Source organism: Salmo salar, chromosome ssa09 (genome assembly GCF_905237065.1).
Source record: "Salmo salar chromosome ssa09, Ssal_v3.1, whole genome shotgun sequence".
Classification (NCBI taxonomy): domain Eukaryota; kingdom Metazoa; phylum Chordata; class Actinopteri; order Salmoniformes; family Salmonidae; genus Salmo; species Salmo salar.
The window spans coordinates 115,647,374-115,666,257 of record NC_059450.1 but is presented as its reverse complement, the minus strand read 5'-3'; the positions used below and the strand labels follow the sequence as shown (position 1 = coordinate 115,666,257).

The 18,884-nt window shown below is 43.3% G+C and overlaps 1 protein-coding gene and 1 long non-coding RNA gene across 3 annotated transcripts in view; one reads left to right on the top strand and one right to left on the bottom strand.

Annotated features, from left to right (window-relative positions):
- Window positions 1-18,884, bottom strand: part of arhgap35a (Rho GTPase activating protein 35a) — a 104,825-nt gene that overhangs the window by 48,918 nt on the left and 37,023 nt on the right. The gene's annotated exons all lie outside the window — the stretch shown is intronic.
- LOC123744719 (uncharacterized) lies at window positions 4,295-17,557 on the top strand. Its single transcript, XR_006771128.1, has 5 exons — window positions 4,295-4,848; window positions 16,672-16,736; window positions 16,825-16,971; window positions 17,081-17,171; window positions 17,320-17,557. It is a non-coding gene; the product is annotated as an uncharacterized lncRNA (long non-coding RNA).

The following is an 18,884-nucleotide window of genomic DNA, read 5'->3' as shown; positions in this document are numbered from 1 at the left end:
GTAAAACATGCATCAAAAAAAGGGGTCTGGCTGAGAGATCCAGTACACCCAGTCTGTGTAACGAAGGGAGCCTGTGCCTGGGCTGCAGGTCGATAGCGGGCTGGTTGGTGATAAGACCTGGGCACCCATGGTTAATTCATTGCTCTACATCCTGCTGCAGGGCTCTGGGCTGGCCAGCAGTGATTAGCCAGAGATCAATGAGCCCTTCACAGAGAAAAGAGAGCAGGACAACACATATTTTTGTTTACATTTTAGTCATTTTGAAGACACTCTTATCCAGAGCGACTTACAGTAGTAGCGCATTCATCTTAAAGCTGGAATCCTTAATGATGAAACAGCCACATCCGTTTACATCCTTGCACGTGAGATTGCAGTGCATATTGTGCTCTCTGTTTTTTGGAAAATGCAGCACAACAATCCTCAGCTCGGCAACAAAAACAATAACAACGGTGGTGGTGGTGGGGGGTGGGGGGGGCCTGCGGCGCCGTTTCCCCCTACTGTGGATTACATATTTAAGATAGCTTGGTGAGACAACCACATATCACAGTCGTAGTAAATACATTTCTCCACAATAAAGCAGAAGTTAACAGCAAAGACAGTGCTCATTGGAAAAGACAAGTGAATTTAATTGTTTTTATATATTTTTGGAAGATGGGCAGGGACTCTGCTGTCCTAGCGTCAGGGGAAGCTTGTTCACCCATTGGGGTACCAGGACAAAGAGCTGACTCCCGTAGGGCTTGGACGGCCAAGAGACTAGAGGTGGCAGAACAGAGTGCTCGGTTTGGGGTGTAGGGTTTGCGCATAGCCTGAAGGTAGAAAGGGGCAGTTCCGCTTGCTGCTCAGTAGGTCAAGCAGCCAGTGGATTGTACTTCCTGAAATGCAGGGCTGGGCATTGCCTCAGTCTCCTTGGTCCCCTTAGTCCCCTTAAAGGCGCTGCATGGTCAATCCGATGTCTGCATTGGCTGTGCAGTATTTACGGTGACACGGCCTCTGCAGAAGTCATGGAATTCATACTTCCTGCGCGTCGCGGAGCAGCACAAAGCTGTTGTGAAGACAGTTGTCAAGGAAGTGAGTTTGGGTTTATACAGGACCTCCGCCCTCACCTACCGTCAACCAATCAGGTCAATGTGGCGCAATACGGAGTCCTCCGCATCGTTTCAAAATTTGGGAGGCGCACAGCGATGCGGTACGGAGCTCAATTTGGCTTCTGGCATGCCTCCGGAGGCTGTGCAATTGCATCATACCCTCCATACGGAGCCTCCGACCACCTTTTCGGATCAAGCATCATTTGGCATTTAGCCATGCCCACACCAGGGCTGTGCTCAGTTGATAGAATGTTCGACAAAACTGACAGGGCATAGAAATTGAGAGCATAGACAAACGCATTCCATGTGGAATAAAGTGCCATAACCATTCTAGATTTGATCCGACCTCCAGTAGAATGCTATTATCATCAGCAGGGATAACTGGACCTTTACCGCAACACTGACCAGCTCCAGTCCAGACTACAGAGAGTATCGTCTCAATTAGTTACATATTAAACCTCTTTGACCTGAGCCTAACGATAGGCTAAAGGACAACAATGCTTACCTGCCTTCATCATCCCTGCCTGGTTGAGATCAGAGGCATCAGAACCCATTAGATAGACAGCCATCATTCCATTAGATGTTCAGTATCCATCAGTCCCTCATGTTACGTTACCACTGATAATAGTGTAATCCACACTGATGACAATTCCTGGGCTGACCTGTTCCACTGTGTGTGGTAAACAGGTGGCACGGAACACCATTATGCAAATCTTGGCATGTAGAAAAATCAAGGTAGGCTATGCTAAATATAAACAGGGATGTGAAAATGGTTCGCTACGCAAAGGAGTTGCTATGATATGTTTTGTAGTAGGGCAATTCCACGGGAATGGAATTGTGCTGAAACTCAAGATTTTTCACTTAAAATGTACGCCATACAAAAACCATTGAACAAACCACACAACTGTATGCACAAAGACCACTTAACAATTGACACTTAAGATTTTACAAAAACACATTTACTGAAAGAACTGTGTAGACACAAAGTTTGGTAACAGAATGGCAAAATCTCCCTCAGTTTTTGTGTCCACGTTTTCCAAAAATGAAATATCTGCTTCGAATTAAAGATGTCTGAAGAAAGAATGGGGTGTCATGACACCTTGACTTTGAAAAAATTGATTTTGGTTATTGAACTACAGTAAGTGAAGTGGATTTAAACCCGGTAACGGAATTACGTTAATGGAAATTTATCATGGGTCCCTAATCTGTAAAATCACAGAAATGCATAATTATGGATGTGAATGTCATTCTCTTCAGGTGATGTATCCTACACAAAAGGTATAAATATGCTATATCCTCCTTTTGATATTTGGGTATTATTCTACACACTAGCTATTATTTCACTACACACTGGCTATTACTGCCCCAAAACAAGACCAAATTTGGTTGGTCCGAACCTGACTAAATCTGAACCAATCATAGATTTCTATATTTCACAAGTTTGGACATCAAAGTACAGTGCAGGGCTTTACATGAACCTTTTTAGCCACTTGTCCTTCGGAAAAGTAGGACAGATTTTTTACTTGTCCGAAAGCTCACGTGACTTGTCCCCTCCCCAAAAAAACAGGTCTGTAACACCACAGACCAAAAAGGTGACAGAATTGTGTTGTATGATGCTAGGAACCACTTTTATTATTTTACCTTCATTACTATCACTGGTATTGAAATGGAAGGCTGCTGCTCTATGATCCCATGTTTTATATGTCCTGAGCAAGGCACTTAACCCCCCCTCAAAGTAAAATACTGCACTGATAGGCTACAGTAGAAAACGCATGTGGTTCGTCAACCCTCCATCTAGAAACCTACTGGGTGGGCAGGGCTTTTTATAAAACTCTGCTCAAACACACCAGAGTCAGCTTATCAAGATCCTGTTGAGCGGCTGATTTCTTTTTTTACAACGTCTTGTGTTCGAGCAGGGCTGGAACAAAAGACTGCACACGAACTAGCTCTCCTGGAATCTCTTTGAGGAGGGTTGGCCACCCTGCTACATTACAATTACAACCAAATACTTTTTATGTCTTTATAAAATAATTCCCTCATTCAATGAACCAGGAATCAAATGGCTAAGGTGAGTGAGGTAGCTAACTAAGATGTTTGTCTATTTGTAAGGTTAAAATATTCAGTGTTCAAGGGGATCTTGACAGCATAGGTTACTTTGTCAATTAGGCTATTGTAATACTAATTAATTAACGTTGCTATAATTACATGGCCAGTATTGAATAAAGGACAATCCTAGCCAATTTTGAGCACTTGACTATCGGAGTATACAGCATTGTTTTCATCAACTGCACTCATTAACTGCGCGTTGGCCATTTGCGGTTATACACTTGTGCCAGTGGAATAAAACATGCTAAAAGGCTAAAGTTAGCTAGCGAGATAGCCAACTCAAATCATAGTGTAGTCTGGCTAGTTATCTACAGCAGTTAGTCTGTTGTATATCACTTTACCTGTTGTGCATCTCACCTCACCATGACTTTTTCCAGGATTTTCATTGCTGACCAAAAATTAGCTATAACTGGGCAAATAACTAATCTAGCAATAATTAATCAACCAATGTTTAAAACGTGGCTATGCTCGCTTGGATCTCAAAAACGCACCTCGCGACTGCATGATTGAAAGACCACTCATGCCTGTCAATGCAGGCCTACAATAATTATACTCCGATGCACTCTGCAGAGATTGGGTGGACAGTGAGCAAAACATCGCATCCGGAGGACACTGATACAATTATGATCAATTATGATCGGAGTAGCCCAATTGTTTGATAGTGATTTATTTTACTTATCCAATCGGACAATTTAAAATCTATAATCTGCTTGTCCAACTTTTTTTCCCCCACTTGCCCCGGGCAAGCATTAATGTTGAGCTCTGCAGCACAGTTCAGCGCAGCATAGTTCAGTAAAGTATAGTTCAGTACAACTCTAATGTGCACTACTGTACTCTACAGTAAAGAACTGTACAGTACTTATTTTACTGTACTCTATTGTACTAACTTGTGAACTATGGTTCTGCAACTACTATAATTTCCCATTGTAGCCAATTCAATTGCAGAAATTCCGTTACCGACTAGGTAACGAAATTAAGTTTAAATCACGTAATAATTAATAAACAAAATGTATATCTGTAAAAACACGAACTAATTGATAGGTCTACCTTTACTTGTCACTTCTGTGACATTTCATAATCCTCCCTCATGAGGGAGAGAAATGTGAAAATATCTTAAAGATGTGTGGGTTTTGGGTAAGAGAACTTCCAAAAACTACAGAAGGCAGAAACATTTCTAAATACAACTGTCGATATTAGTTGGCAGGGGTCTTCAACATTGTGTTTTGATGCATTTCTGATACCTTTTAATACTTAAGCCGAAATCGCACGGAAAAGACGCCATCAACGGAGTCAAAATTTGCGCATGAGAGTAGAGCATCAATTCAGATAGTTAAGTTAGCATACACTACGCAGTCTGTCACTCGAATCTATAATAAACAGTTGTATTTGTTATGTTCGCTATGTTGCCCTTGTGAATTATTGTTGCGTGTTCCTTTTGTCTCACCTTATATGTCCTACAGGAGCCACCGTACCTGCCTCCTGTTACGTTGCCTCAAGAATGTGAGGAGAGTTGTAGCTAAAACACCCTATCAGTTTATAAAGAATTTAGCTAGTCTCATTCCTTCTACATACACAGTATTCAATCTTGAACGGAGTTCTTTGCGTTTCCCAGCTATAGCCAGTCTAGGCTATATGCCTGTGCTCGAAATCAACCAAGGTAGGCATAAAGTTATTGTTTTCAAATATGCATTATTGGCACTGGCAGCTAAACGTATCAACGCTAAATAAACAACTACACATGTCACAATTCCAGACGTAACAATGAACAAACATTCTATTTTCTGTCAAATTATCCGCTCACTTTACCGGCATTGCTTCGCGAAGACGTGACGACAAACAGACTTGCTTTCGAACTGAAGCGCATTACGTCAACCAGCGTGTGAACGTTCGTTTACGTGCATAAAAAAAAAGTTGTGCTTTATTCTGCTAGATATTTTCTAAGACCCCTTTTCCATCTGTTTGACCATAAATCAAAGACTTTACTTACTCCTACATTTTGGGATGGGAAAATATATATATTTCTTAAAGATGGACTCTTAGCTTTCATTTGACATGCTCCTATAAAACTTCACATTGGTGCTCATTGATCCTTTTACGTGGGAATGACCAGTAGCAACATGCTGGAGTGCCATGGAAAAGGCTACATTAACAAATAACCACGACATCTGCAGTGACCACACAGATTAGCAATGACCCACATGCGCTAACCATGTAAAACACACACACCATTTTATTTGTCACATACACGTGTTTAGCAGATGTTAATGTGGGTGTAGCGAAATAGCTCCAACAGTGTAGTAATATCTAACAACGCACACAATCTAAAGTAAAGGAATTAAGAATATATAACTATTTGGATGAGCAGCAGAATCGGATACAGCATATACATCTGAGATGAGTAATGCAAAATATGTAAAGATTATTAAAGTGACTAGTGTTTCAATTCTATGTATATTAGGGCAGCAGCCTCTAATGTGCTAGTGATGGCTATTTAACAGTCTGATGGCCTTGAGATAGAAGCTGTTTTTCAGTCTCTCGGTCCCAGCTTTGATGCACCTGTACTGACCGCCTTCTGGATGATAGCGGGGTGATCAGGCAGTGGCTCGGGTGGTTGTTGTCCTTGATGATATTTTTTGGCCTTCCTGTGTCATGGAGGGCAGGTAGTTTGCCCCCGGTGAAGCGTGGGGCAGACCGCACCACCTTCTGGAGAGCCATGCAGTTGCGCCGTACCAGGCGGTGATACAGCCTGACAGGACGCTCTCAATTGTGCATCTGTAAAGGTTTGAGGGTTTAAGGGGCCAAGCCGAATTCCTTCAGCCTCCTGAGGTTGAAGAGGCGATGTTGCGCCATCTGCGCCACACTATCTGTGTGGGTGGACCATTTCAGTTTGTCAGTGATGTGTAGAGGAACTTGAAGTTTTCCACCTTCTCCACTGTGGTCCTGTCGATGTGGATAGGGTGGTGCTCCCTCTGCTGTTTCCTGAAGTCCACCATCAGCTCCATTGTTTTGTTGACGTTGGGTGAGAGGTTATTTTCCTGGCACCACACTACCAGGGCCCTCACCTCCTCCCTGTGGGCTGTCTCGTCATTGTTGGTAAATCAGGCCTACTACTGTTGTCGTCTGCAAACGTGATTATTGAGTTGGAGGCCTGCGTGGCCATGCAGTCATGGGTGAACAGGAGTACAGGAGGGGGCTGAGCACGCATCCTTGTGGGGCCCCAGTGTTGAGGATCAGCGAAGTGGAGGTGTTGTTTCCTACCCTCACCACCTGGGGGCGGCTCGTCAGGAAGTCCAGGACCCAGTTGCACAGGGCGGGGTTCTGACCCATGGCCTCAAGCTTATTGATAAGCTTGGAGGGTACTATGGTTTTGAATGCTGAGCTATAGTCAATGAACAGCATTCTTACATAGGTATTCCTCTTGTCCAGATGGGATAGGCCAGTGTGCAGTGCGATGGTGATTGCATCATCTGTGGATCTATTGGGGCGGTAAGCAAATTGAAGTGGGTCTAGGGTGTCAGGTAAGGTAGAAGTGATATGTTCCTTGACTAGTCTCTCAAAGCACTTCATGATGACAGAATTGAGTGCCACGGGGCGATAGTCATTTAGTTCAGTTGTCTTTGCTTTCTTGGGTAGAGGAACAATGGTGGACATCTTGAAGCATGTGGGAACAACAGACTCATTTGGGTCAGGTGTACTGACTAAGTTAGCCTGGCCTGTTGGTTCATGCCGAATTGAGTGAGTCACTGGTGTAAATGAAGGGACCTCTCCTATAGTTTCCCCTCAGGTCTGAAGCCCAGCCATACAGTTCAGCAGGCACCCGGATATGTGCTGCTAACATCTGCTTGACTTGTCCCAGCTGCACGTTTCCAAGCTCTTCCTTGATAGCCAAAATGTTTACACACACACACACACACACACACACTTATTACTGCAACAATACTTAAGAGCTGGGTATTTCAGCAATATTTTCAGAAACAACCTACGCAAGAAGGCCAAACAAAACAGTTGTAATGCAATTTTTCCTGTTTTCCGGGCTGCTCTTGTGACAGGCCAAGGAAAGGTGAAGTAAACAACTGAAACCAGCAGCATTCCATCTAAACTGTTGTGAGACCGTTAATAATAGAGACCAAGGAAAATAGTCCCTGACAGATTAGCATGTTAAATGACAAAATAACTCTACCATAAACAATTCATAAAACAGTTCCTGGGTAAACGGCAACTATGAAATAAATCAAAATATTGCCTTGAGTCTTTAGCCTTAACCTTACCCTGCAAGAGTACATACGTCAAGATAGTTTGGTAATATACCTGTAAAAGGGAAAGAATGTACAGCGCTAGCTATATACTATCCAGATTCCGTTTGTCCAGCCACAGACAGTGTTCCAGTGCAGCCTGAGGCCCTCTCTGTGTGTCTGGTGCGCATGTCCTGCCACATACTCACCGCTAGCTCCTGGCTGAAGGGGATAGGTTAGGGTCTACATTCCATCTACCTCCGACCCAGAAATACATGGAGGGGGGAGCGGGTCGGCCGGGGGGCGCTAGGTCAGAGACCTGGGTCATACGAGCTGTTCTCCTTCCCTCAGGGATGAGGTTGGGGCTAGGCCTGGAGAGGCGCATCATTTCTTCCATAAGCAGAAGCACAGGAACGATAGGGACCGGTGCCGCGGTGGCCACCAGGGCGTGAAGTTTACTAACACGCGTGTCAGAGGGCAGCTGGGGAAGAGGCGGCCTTAACTAGCCAAAGGGCCAAGCCCACAGGATCCAAGCATTCCAATGGTTCATTACAGGGCGTTAGCCAGAGACTGTCAACAAGGCCTGACTTTGAGCCGGTGTCTATTGGGTCTTCTCAGGCCTGTCAAATAACCCATAGCCCTGAGAACCAACCGCCATGAGAACTAAGACAATGTTAGCCTAAGCCTATGTATGCAAGGCATACATCTTTATGAGCTGTGCCTGATTTGTTAAGAGGGGAAAAAAATACTTCACTGTGCACATTGAGTTATTCCGATATTTCACACTAGAAAACTCTCTCGGAGTGGTTTCTGAGAAAGAGCTGCCGCCGTTTTCATATATCAGGGGACCGGGGGTTGTCATTGACAATACCATATTTCATAAAATAATCATAACCTCTGTGATGGTGATGATGATAGAGAGCTGTAGCAGAGGTAAACCCCCCTTACTGAGAATGATGCCTTCTCTGGGCCCATCTCTCTCTCTCCCACAGCCTGCTCTAATGCACTGCTAACAGCCAAACTGCTCCACATCCATCCATCTTCTACCCACGTTTCCTTCTCTCGCTCTCCCTCTCGTCCTCAATCTCTATCTTTAACTTGAACTCAGTCATCCCCTCCATACATCTCTCTCATCCTTCTCGCCCTCATCATATCCCCTCCTCTCTCTCTCCCTCCTCCCCCTCTCTCTCTCTCTCTCCCTCTCTTCTTCACAGGAGACCTGCCCTCCATTAGTGAGGGCATAGGGGAAGAGAACTCTCACACGGACACCACTTCCTGCCTAGGCGAGGTTCTCTCACAGAAAACAGATGGAGGGAAGAAGGGAGGGGTGTGGAAAGAAGGGAGAGATAAATTCAGTGTGTGTGTGTCTGTGATGACCGCTCTGCATAACCAGAGCAGAGAATGTACTCCCTCCCTGTGTGCCCTCTTAATCTGCATCGACCCAATGGTCACGGATTCTCTCCACACACAAACGTATGCACTGTAATACATTAATACAGTGACGCAAGCACAAATAAATTAAAACAGATCATTAACCTCTTTCACTAATGCAATGAATCCCTCTTCCATTTACCAACAGGAAACACACACACCCCTATTCTATCACTAATGCAGTGTACACATGCAAACAAACAAACCACAGACTACTTTTCCAAATATAGCACACACAAATTGTTCCTAGTAAACAAACATGTAACACAAACTCTGCACAAGTCATGTATTCACTAATTCCAGAGGTCACCATTGTCATGATATTATCTTAACAGGCACAGTCACACACACACACACACACTTGACGCCGATGTCATTGCAGTACACGCACACACACGCACACCTCACAGGGGCAGTAAACCAGGAAGGATGGTCAGATAGCAGTGGGATTACACAAACTCTGGATTACCAGGGCCCTTTGCATTTTGACATTTCATTTATCACAGCATGTATTAGTACGATGCTCTGCTCACGTAGCATCAAGCCAGAGATCTGCTGCCCAAATCCCCTTAGGATGCTCTGTCAAACCACTGGATAACACACATACACAAAAAAAGCTCTGTAACGCTTTAACACTCCTTAATAAAACAGGCCTGTAGTACATCAAATCCTGGCAGGGTTCTCTGTGGAGCTCTCCGCAGTGGCTTTTCTCCCAGCAAGCAGCTTGTTTACTAGCAGAGTACTGTGTGACCTTTGCCAGGCCAAAGTCCAGCAGCTATTTCATTGGGTTTTACCCTGCCATGCCCTGTCACACAAGACACCACACTGAGGTAATTTCCTTTTCTTCCCTGCCTGGGGCATGAGAGATAGAGTTGGTGTTAGGGCAGGCCACTGTGTTCTTATGTAGCGAGAGATGGAAGGAGAGGGGGAAAGCAGAAAGGGGGGGGGAGAGAGAACATGGAGTAGAATATTGCTTTGTTTAAGAGCAGGAGATAAAAAGGAAAGAGCCCTAGAGAGAAAAAGATAGTTTGGTTAAATATGTAGAGAAAAGTAGAGAGGAGGACGAGAGGGAGAGAATGACTGCATGAGGGAGAGTGGGAGGAATAGAGGAAAAGGAAGGTGTCGTAGATTGAAAAGATGGAGAAACCATTGTTTGGTTAACACAGAGAGAAGCAGAGAGTAGGGCTGGGCGATTATGGCTTCAAACTCATATCGCCATTTTTGCAAACGATTCACGAGATATCGATTTTTGTTATGTTCTCTCTAAATAAGCTTTGTTGTATAATTAAAGGTCAAATCCACTGCATTTAAAACAGTCAGCAATAACCTATTGAATTCAGAGCTCGTGTAGTTATACCTAGGCTGAATATATGCTTTCCACAACCTTGAGACCCAGTAATAATTTATTTTATCAAAATACTTCTACCTGCTTTTTTTGCAATAATCACTGATCTGGCTTTCAGGTATGTCTTTAAAAATGACATTTTTGTTACAAATGTAACCCGAACCATGCATAATGCACATTCACTAATAATGTAGCAGGCATTATAGAAAATTAACACAATCTCTCAAGCACAAGCCCACGTGCTAGCTAGTGGCCAGCTAATATTTACATTTCAATTTTAACCAATTTGGATCTAGGTATAATTTCACAAGCTCTGAATTCAACTAACAAGGCAAAACCGTTGACTAGTAATGAACACACCCTTCTGTCCGTCTCCAACTGTTTGAACAGCATGCTAGCCTGTCCACTGTGTTCAGATGTTGAAATCAAGTGGCCTGCCTTATTTCTCTGAATGAGAACGAGTTGCCAATAACATAATTATTTTATGCTTATTGCACATTTCTTAAACAGACTAAACAGCTAGTATAACAATCTTTATTTGACCAAAATGCTGCTAGTGAAACGTGGTACTGTAATGCACGAGCAACAAACTGAGCATTCATTTTCCAGAGGCAATGTTGATTGGTACATCTGTTTCAGTAGTATCTGCTCTGCTTGAAATTTGAGGAGTTGAAACATAACCTTTCTAACCATACCCTGTTTAACTTCCTCTATTACAGTAAAATTATGTCTCCATGTGTTTCGGTGTCCGTATTACCGATTCTGTTGGAACAAACCTCAAATGCAAATAGCGAGTTGTAACTGGGGCAAATGGGAAGGTGTACACAGCACAGAAAGGAGCGAACGAGACGAGACCAAAAAGACAAGTGGATGTAAAATCGAAAAATACGACAACAAAAAATGGACTCTGCAATACAGGCATCTGGAATATCGAGCAAAAGCAAATTCAAATTTAATCGAATTAATTCGATATAAAAATCGCCCAGCCCTAGCAGAGAGGGAGGGGGTTAAGAGCCTACTAGAGAAAGAGGGGGAAATGAGGGAGAGGCTGAGCAGATCAAGATGGTGTCACCGAGTTTAACCCTTCCAAAGCATCATGAGGCCTCTTTGACAACACAAGTCAAATGACCCCGTCAGGAACATGCACGGTGACAGCTATTAACCTGTTAGGCCTGTTAGGGCTAGGGGGCAGTATTGACACGGCTGGATAAAAAAACATACCCGATTTAATCTGGTTACCACTCCTACCCAGTAACTAGAATATGCATATACTTATTACATATGGATAGAAAACACCCTACATTTTTAAAACTGTTTGAATGGTGTCTGTGAGTATAACAGAACTCAAATGGCAGGTCAAAACCTGAGAGATTCCTTTACAGGAAGTGGCCTGTCTGACCATTTCTTGAACTTCTTTTCCATCTCTATCATTTACTAAGGATCTCTGCTCTAACGTGACACTTCCCACGTCGTCCATAGGCGCTTAGAGCCCGGGAAAAAACAGAATGTCGTCATTCCAGCCCCAGGCTGAAACACATTATCGCCTTTCTCAAGTGGCCGATCAAGGGACACGGGCTTATGCGCATGACCCCGACCGCCCCCGCCTTTGGGATTTTTTCCTCTGTTTGCCGAAAAGGAGATTCCCTGTCGGAATATTATCGCTTTTCTACGAGAAAAGTGTCGTAAAAATTGATTTTAAACAGCGGTTGACATGCTTCGAAGTACGGTAATGGAATATTTAGAATTTTATTGTCACGAATTGCGCCATGCGCGTGACACTTCTTTACTATTTCGGATAGTGTCTGGAACGCACGAACAAAACGCCGCTATTCGGATATAACGATGGATTATTTTGGACCAAACCAACATTTGTTATTGAAGTAGCAGTCCTGGGTGTGCATTCTGACGAAGACAACAAAAGGTAATCAAACTTTTATAATAGTAAATATGATTATGGTGAGTGCTAAACTTGCCGGGTGTCTAAATAGCGAGCCCGTGATGCCTGGGCTATGTACTTAGAATATTGCAAAATGTGCTTTCACCAAAAGCTATTTTAAAATCGGACATATCGAGTGCATAGAGGAGGTCTGTATCTATAATTCTTAAAATAATTGTTATGCTTTTTGTGAACGTTTATCGTGAGTAATTTAGTAAAATGTTAGCGAATTCCCCGGAAGTTTGCGGGGGTATGCTAGTTCTGAACGTCACATGCTAATGTAAAAAGCTGGTTTTTGATATAAATATGAACTTGATTGAACAAAACATGCATGTATTGTATAACATAATGTCCTAGGGTTGTCATCTGATGAAGATCATCAAAGGTGAGTGCTGCATTTAGCTGTCTTCTGGGTTTTGGTGACATTATATGCTGGCTTGAAAAATGGGTGTCTGATTATTTCTGGCTTGGTACTCTGCTGACATAATCTAATGTTTTGCTTTCGTTGTAAAGCCTTTTTGAAATCGGACAGTGTGGTTAGATTAACGAGAGTCTTGTCTTTAAATGGCTGTAAAATAGTCATATGTTTGAGAAATTGAAGTAATAGGATTTTTAAGGTTTTGAAAATCGCGCCACAGGCTGGCAGTGGCTGTTACGTAGGTGGGACGCAAGCGTCCCACCTAGCCCATAGAGGTTAATCCCACCCACACGACACGTTCTTCAGTGACGAGTCCTTCCCTCTCCGGCCACACACCACGTCTGAGTCGAGCAGTGCCAGGGCGAAAGCGTTGGCTTAGCCACGAGGCGACTCCCTACACCGACAGCCCGACAACCTTCAGCTGACATTATCCCACTGCAAGAAATGCTACCCACCATCCTCTGGGTCAGTGTGCATTTAAAACACAGCGTTCCTTGTCACTCAAAATTGCCCGTGCCGACATGGTAAGATAGGTTTGAGCTACAACAACATCAACAGCTGCAAGACATCAGCAGGTCAGAGAGACATGACTGTCTGTTCTCCGGGACAAAGAGTTATTTGTATGCCCTCGCTCTCTCCTAGTAGAGCTGCGTGTCTTCCTGCCTAACCCTACAAACCCAGTCCCTGTCAGACGAGCAGGGAGGCTGAGCTGGCATTAGCACATCTGATCTCACTCTGGAGTCAAGGGGTTGTCAGCAAAACGCGGTGTGAAGAGACACCTTATACAGCCACCGTCCCAGCCAAACTCAATACAGAGTGCAAACAAACCATGCACTACACAGACAGACGACTAATAATAAACACAGGCATGCATCTTTCACTCACCTAGCCACATAAAATAAACAGGTAGAAAAGACACAGAGAGAGAGACACACAGAGACAGAGAGAGAGAGAGACACAGAGAAAGAGAGAGAGAGAGACACAGAGCGAGAGACACAGACAGAGAGAGCGAGAGAGACACACAGAGAGAGAGAGAGACACAGACAGAGAGAGAGACACAGATAGAGAACTGTAAATATCCCAGCATCTCCCTCCTCCTTTGGGGTAGCTATATCTCCCCATCCAGATGCCAGTCACCCGCATGATTGTCAGAGCTTTGCAGGCTAATTGCTTGTGTAATTGGTCTGACAACACAGGTGTTGTACCTTTATACCCCCCTCCCCCAATCACTGAGGCTCTGCTTACATCAGAACCACTGTTAAAAACGCTGACATCAGACCTGCTGATCCACATCTAAATGCTAACCCAAACTATTAGCAGCAGAGACGTCGAACTGAACCAGAGTCGGGGCTAATGGGAACTGTCAGGGGCATTTCCCAGCTGGTTCTAAGAAAGAAAGCTGCTGAAATATTATGATTAGCTTCCTGCCAGAGTGACTTGTATCGCTAGACAGTTTTCACAGAGTGTCCATTCATATTCCCCACAGTACACGCACAGCTGCTATCTAGGTTAGGAGTCTTACTCAGTAGTAATCTGCCTGGACCTGCAACCTTTCATGGGAACCAAACAGGTGTTGTGAAGTCCTGGGGGAGGCTTTAAAGAGTAACACCAATGAGAAAGCTCTGTACCCAATACCCATAGCTAGGGGACAGATGGCCTTTACACGCGTAAACGCAGATTCACACATACACTCATGGCACACCATATGCTCCAGCAAAGATACCCGAGATTCACACTTGCTCACACATTAACTATCATGCCCTCTACTTAAAATGAGAGCGTTTTATCAAGAAACATTCATGCACTACTGAATCCTGAGACCAGGGGTGAAAGTAAGGCAGTAAGGCATCCCAGCAAAAGAGATAGTATGCCGTACCGGTAAAACATGAGCCTATCACAATAATTAAAACGAAAATGTCAAGAAAACTGGAGGCTATTACAACATTATTTATCATTACCGTATGTCAGAGGCATGAAAGATTTGAGAATGGACTTGAAAACGTGTGGTATAGCCTATGCTCCAAAACGCGATGTGGTTCGACGAGAACACTGATATTTTGAAAAGGCATAGATGAGTGGCTGACAGAGACGTGCGTAGACAGCAGTGGAGGCATTTATTCTGGCCTTATGACAATCGGCAAATATCATTACACTTTTTGGTGTTCTGTGTAACAGATGTCTCTTTGCATTCACCACTGTTTGGAGGCTTGAAATATGTTGGAAGTGGATGAACGTGCGCTGCTAGCCTGGTAAAGGAGCCATTTGAACTGACTTTGACAATCAGATGAAAACATCAAAATTGGTTGAGTTTATGCCACAATAAAAGGTAATCAATTTTAAAAGTAAAATTACAAAATCTTTGTCTAGGCCCACAGAGATGCTATTGAATTCATAGGGATTCTAAATATAACTGTTTAGGCCCGACGGCTGGCCCACCCATTATACCGCCGTCTAGGGCGCCATTTTCCGAGCTAAACAGAATAAGACGCATCTCCAACGACACATAGCACCTCACATTATTTAGCCCGAGATCAATCATAACTTCTGTCACCCAGTGGCACGAGGGCTATTTAGGTGAGCGCTGATGTCGCCCCATGATAAGCAGTGCCCACTTTGCCAAAGGCAGGGGAGCAAAATATTTAGATTGTCGATTCCCAGTACGCCTCTCCAGGGTGCTGTCGGAGAGACGCAGCTCTCCACCAACACTCCATCAAAAATCATTTTAAGATAAATGATGTAGTCTACAGTAGTAGCCTGTGTTTTTTTCTGAAGACCACAGACCAAATGTACCACAGACATAATACCTATCGTTTGCTTTATATTTTTGAAATAAATAAAAGTATCCAGATAATATAAAGCACTCTATAACAATGCTTAACTCTGATGCCTTATGCTAGAAACAAGCTTTAAAATGACCACAAATGACATGACTGGTCAACATGGAGATATATAGATTCTTCTCTATAATAATTCTGAAGCTGAGCTGCGGCCTTCAATACTAGACAAAACATTTACTTTGCTATTCTGTCCCTATTAATTGAGATTCTCTCTTTTCAGAAAGTGAAAATGTTTAAACCAAGACAGCTTTTAGGGAAGCACTTCTGGATGCGTAGCCAGCAGTTGAAGCTGAAAATGTATCTGGGTCGATCGAGCCTCTGTTTGGGAGGAAAGGTAACATTTGAAAAGTGCCATGCTTAGATTCATAAGGATGTATACAGCAACTGTTGGTTTGAAATTGGAGAAATATGAATGACTTCTGTCCATTCTTCCACGAAACTTATTTTCATTATCCACCTATCTTTTGAAACATTTTCTCTTGATAGCAAGCTGTTTTTCATCAAATCAACCATTCTAGTTTAGCGGGGAGCCAATTGTTTTGTCTCGCCTAGGGCCAAAGCGACTCTGTACGTTCTGCCACCCTAGGTTGCGTTTGCTTTTTGGTAGGCAGTCATTGTAAATAAGAATTTATTCTTAACTGACTTGCCTAGTTAAATAAAATGTAAATTAAAATAAAAAGGTGTACAGGACGGTGCCATACTGGGAAGAAATGTAATCTACCCTCGCCTTTGAGCATCATTGCACACAGAGGACAGGAATGCTAAATATCCTAAACAGCAACGCAAGGTGAATGAACAGAATTTTAGACGTTGGGAATTACATATTACCTCATTCATGACATTTCAATGAGGGAGGCTATAAACAAGGTAGGGTTGGTAGCCCATCGTTTAGAAGTGTTCAGGGATTTATCAACTAACTGTACATATGGTAACTCTTAATGTGTCCCTTCTGGTGCATCATCTGTGTATAATTGTTCTTTACACAGTTGCGTATCCTAAAAGGCAGTAACTGAAAAGAGGAAATGTGTTATCTTTGTCAAACTCGCCAGACCCTCAATGATCTTGCCATGGTAGGTCAATTTCTTTAACCTGTTACAAATGGACCTTATAGGCAGAGACATATTTAGAAATACGGCTCTGAACATAGGCTGTAGCATATATACTGTGAGATCCCGCGTTATTTATTCCAGACCTCAAAATAGATGACTATTGGAGTTTGATTCATTCACAAATATTCAGCTGTTTTAAACTCAGATATGGTGTCTTTTGTGTGTGCTCTAGGAGAGGACACCAAGAGGCTGTATCCAAGAGGCAGAAGTGATAATGGTCCAACGTGTTCACTAGAGGTGATGCTTAAGAGATCATGAGTGGCTACAATTGAATTGTTAGTCTGATTCAATTGCATTGTTACACAGGGTGTGATTGTGATTACAGGTGGGGGGGCTTTGGACACTGAGCCTTGCTTTTCAACTAGCCAGCGAGCTCTCCCAACAAATCGTGACACTTGTGAAATGGAAAACCATCAAACACGGGGAGCTCCAAGATCTTCTTGCTAGACAAAACATGACTTATTCGGAATGTGTACGTTCTTGTTGCCATTTAATTTGTTAGCTGTAGTTTATTATTCAATTATTATTCATGTAATCACATCAATATTTATATTCATGTTGTTTGTTGTTTACTATTTCAGGTCAGAGACATGTATCGGTGTCAAAACCTTCCAATTGGAGATATGGTTAAGAACTACTTCAAAACAGCTTGAAGACTTTCTTTCACATGAGGTAAAACGTAGGTTGCATTTTTTTTGTCAACTGTTTAAAAAAAAAATTTACGATTGAGAGGGGTGGAGTAGGCCTAGCCTAAACCTATGGTGCATTATAGATCATTTTCACCTAAAAAAAAGTAATTCTTTTGCGTTTTCTCTTTCAGCATGTCAGCTCGTGGTAATGAGAGGTCGTGAGAGCTGAAAAATGGGAGCATCCTGAGGGATTTTTACAAGAAAATCTAAAATTCAACAAAAGAAACATGTGAGAGCACCATAAAATATTAAATTTTGTTGAAGATATGAATTATGCCACTGTAAGTTGTATATGTTTGTTATTTCTCCGGGTTGCAAATAATTGACATGTAAGCTATAATATGTCAATAAAGAGACAAACACACCTTATATTAGTTGAAATTGTGTGGTGTGATGCACCGTTCTGCCTCCCATCAAAAATAATATTGCACGTGCGTGCACACACAGGAGGTCACGTACCAGGAAGAAGTTAAATCTACCTTCACCCCTGCCGGAGACCAATTAAAACAGAATATGGAACGAAAGATGGGGGGGGGGGGGAGATAAATGGGAGGGAAAGAGTACAGCAGAATAACTAAACATGTTGCATGTAACAACACTGCAGGGTGTTAGCAAACATATAGGGGGTTGTGTGTGTGTGTGTGTGTCTGTTTTCATATCCAATGTTTTTTTTTTTGTATGTAAGAGCTACGGGCGTCAACATGGTTGCCTGGACAACTGCCACCCTGTGTTACCTTTTGCTGTCAATGGAACGGGAAGCAATAGATGCACCACTTCCACTCCAATCTCAACTCCATACAGGACTAATAGAGCCAGCTGATGGAGTAATAAAACTGGTCCACAACACCGAGCTTTTAAAAGCTTTCTGATACACAGCCAGGGCAGGCCCAATACATGATTTACCGGACACACAGAGGAGGACAGAGGGCAAGAGATGAGAGGAAAAGAGCGCAAGGGATGCATAAAGGAAAGCCGACAAAACACAGAGGAAGACAAAATGAGGAAGAGGAAGACAAAGTGAGGAGGAGAGAAAGGGAGCATGGGAGGACGAGGGTTAACACGGGCTTCAGGTAAACACTTAGCATTTGTGCTTGGCTAATGGCACACAGGGCTACTTAGGGCTCATGCACTTCGAAAGCCTCAACGTGGAGGAAAACCCCTGACCCAGGGACATGTGTAACCGTTCTCGCTCTCCTTTCTCGCACCCTCTCCTTCTGATGAATAACACAGCAGAGGCAGTGGGGCGGGGACCTCACCGACAGAGAAGAGAGGGACCCACGCCCTGAATCACTCTGCGCTGCCAAAAGATACACGCCATGCACAGAAAGCGAGGAATGAGGGGGAAAAAGAGAGAAAGTATTTACGGAGAGCGGCCAAAGAAGACGATGAGTCACTCTGCAGTGAGAAAAGCAAATGACACAATTGAAAACACCTGAACCTGCAATAGTGTCAATTAGACATAATTACTTTTTTACTTGTTGCCACAGTAACCAACTCTTGGTGCAAAGGCAGATGGCTGCAGATGCACCCCCCCCCAGCTCTCTCTTTTCCCCTCTCCCCTGTGTGATTCATGCAGGAGGAACTAAAAAGGCAAACTGATAAACAGCCTATTTACCTGCTTTAATAACCCCTCGCTAAAATGGCATCCTCTTTTCAGTTCTGTAAAACAAACTAGACCTGCAACAGCTACGCTTGA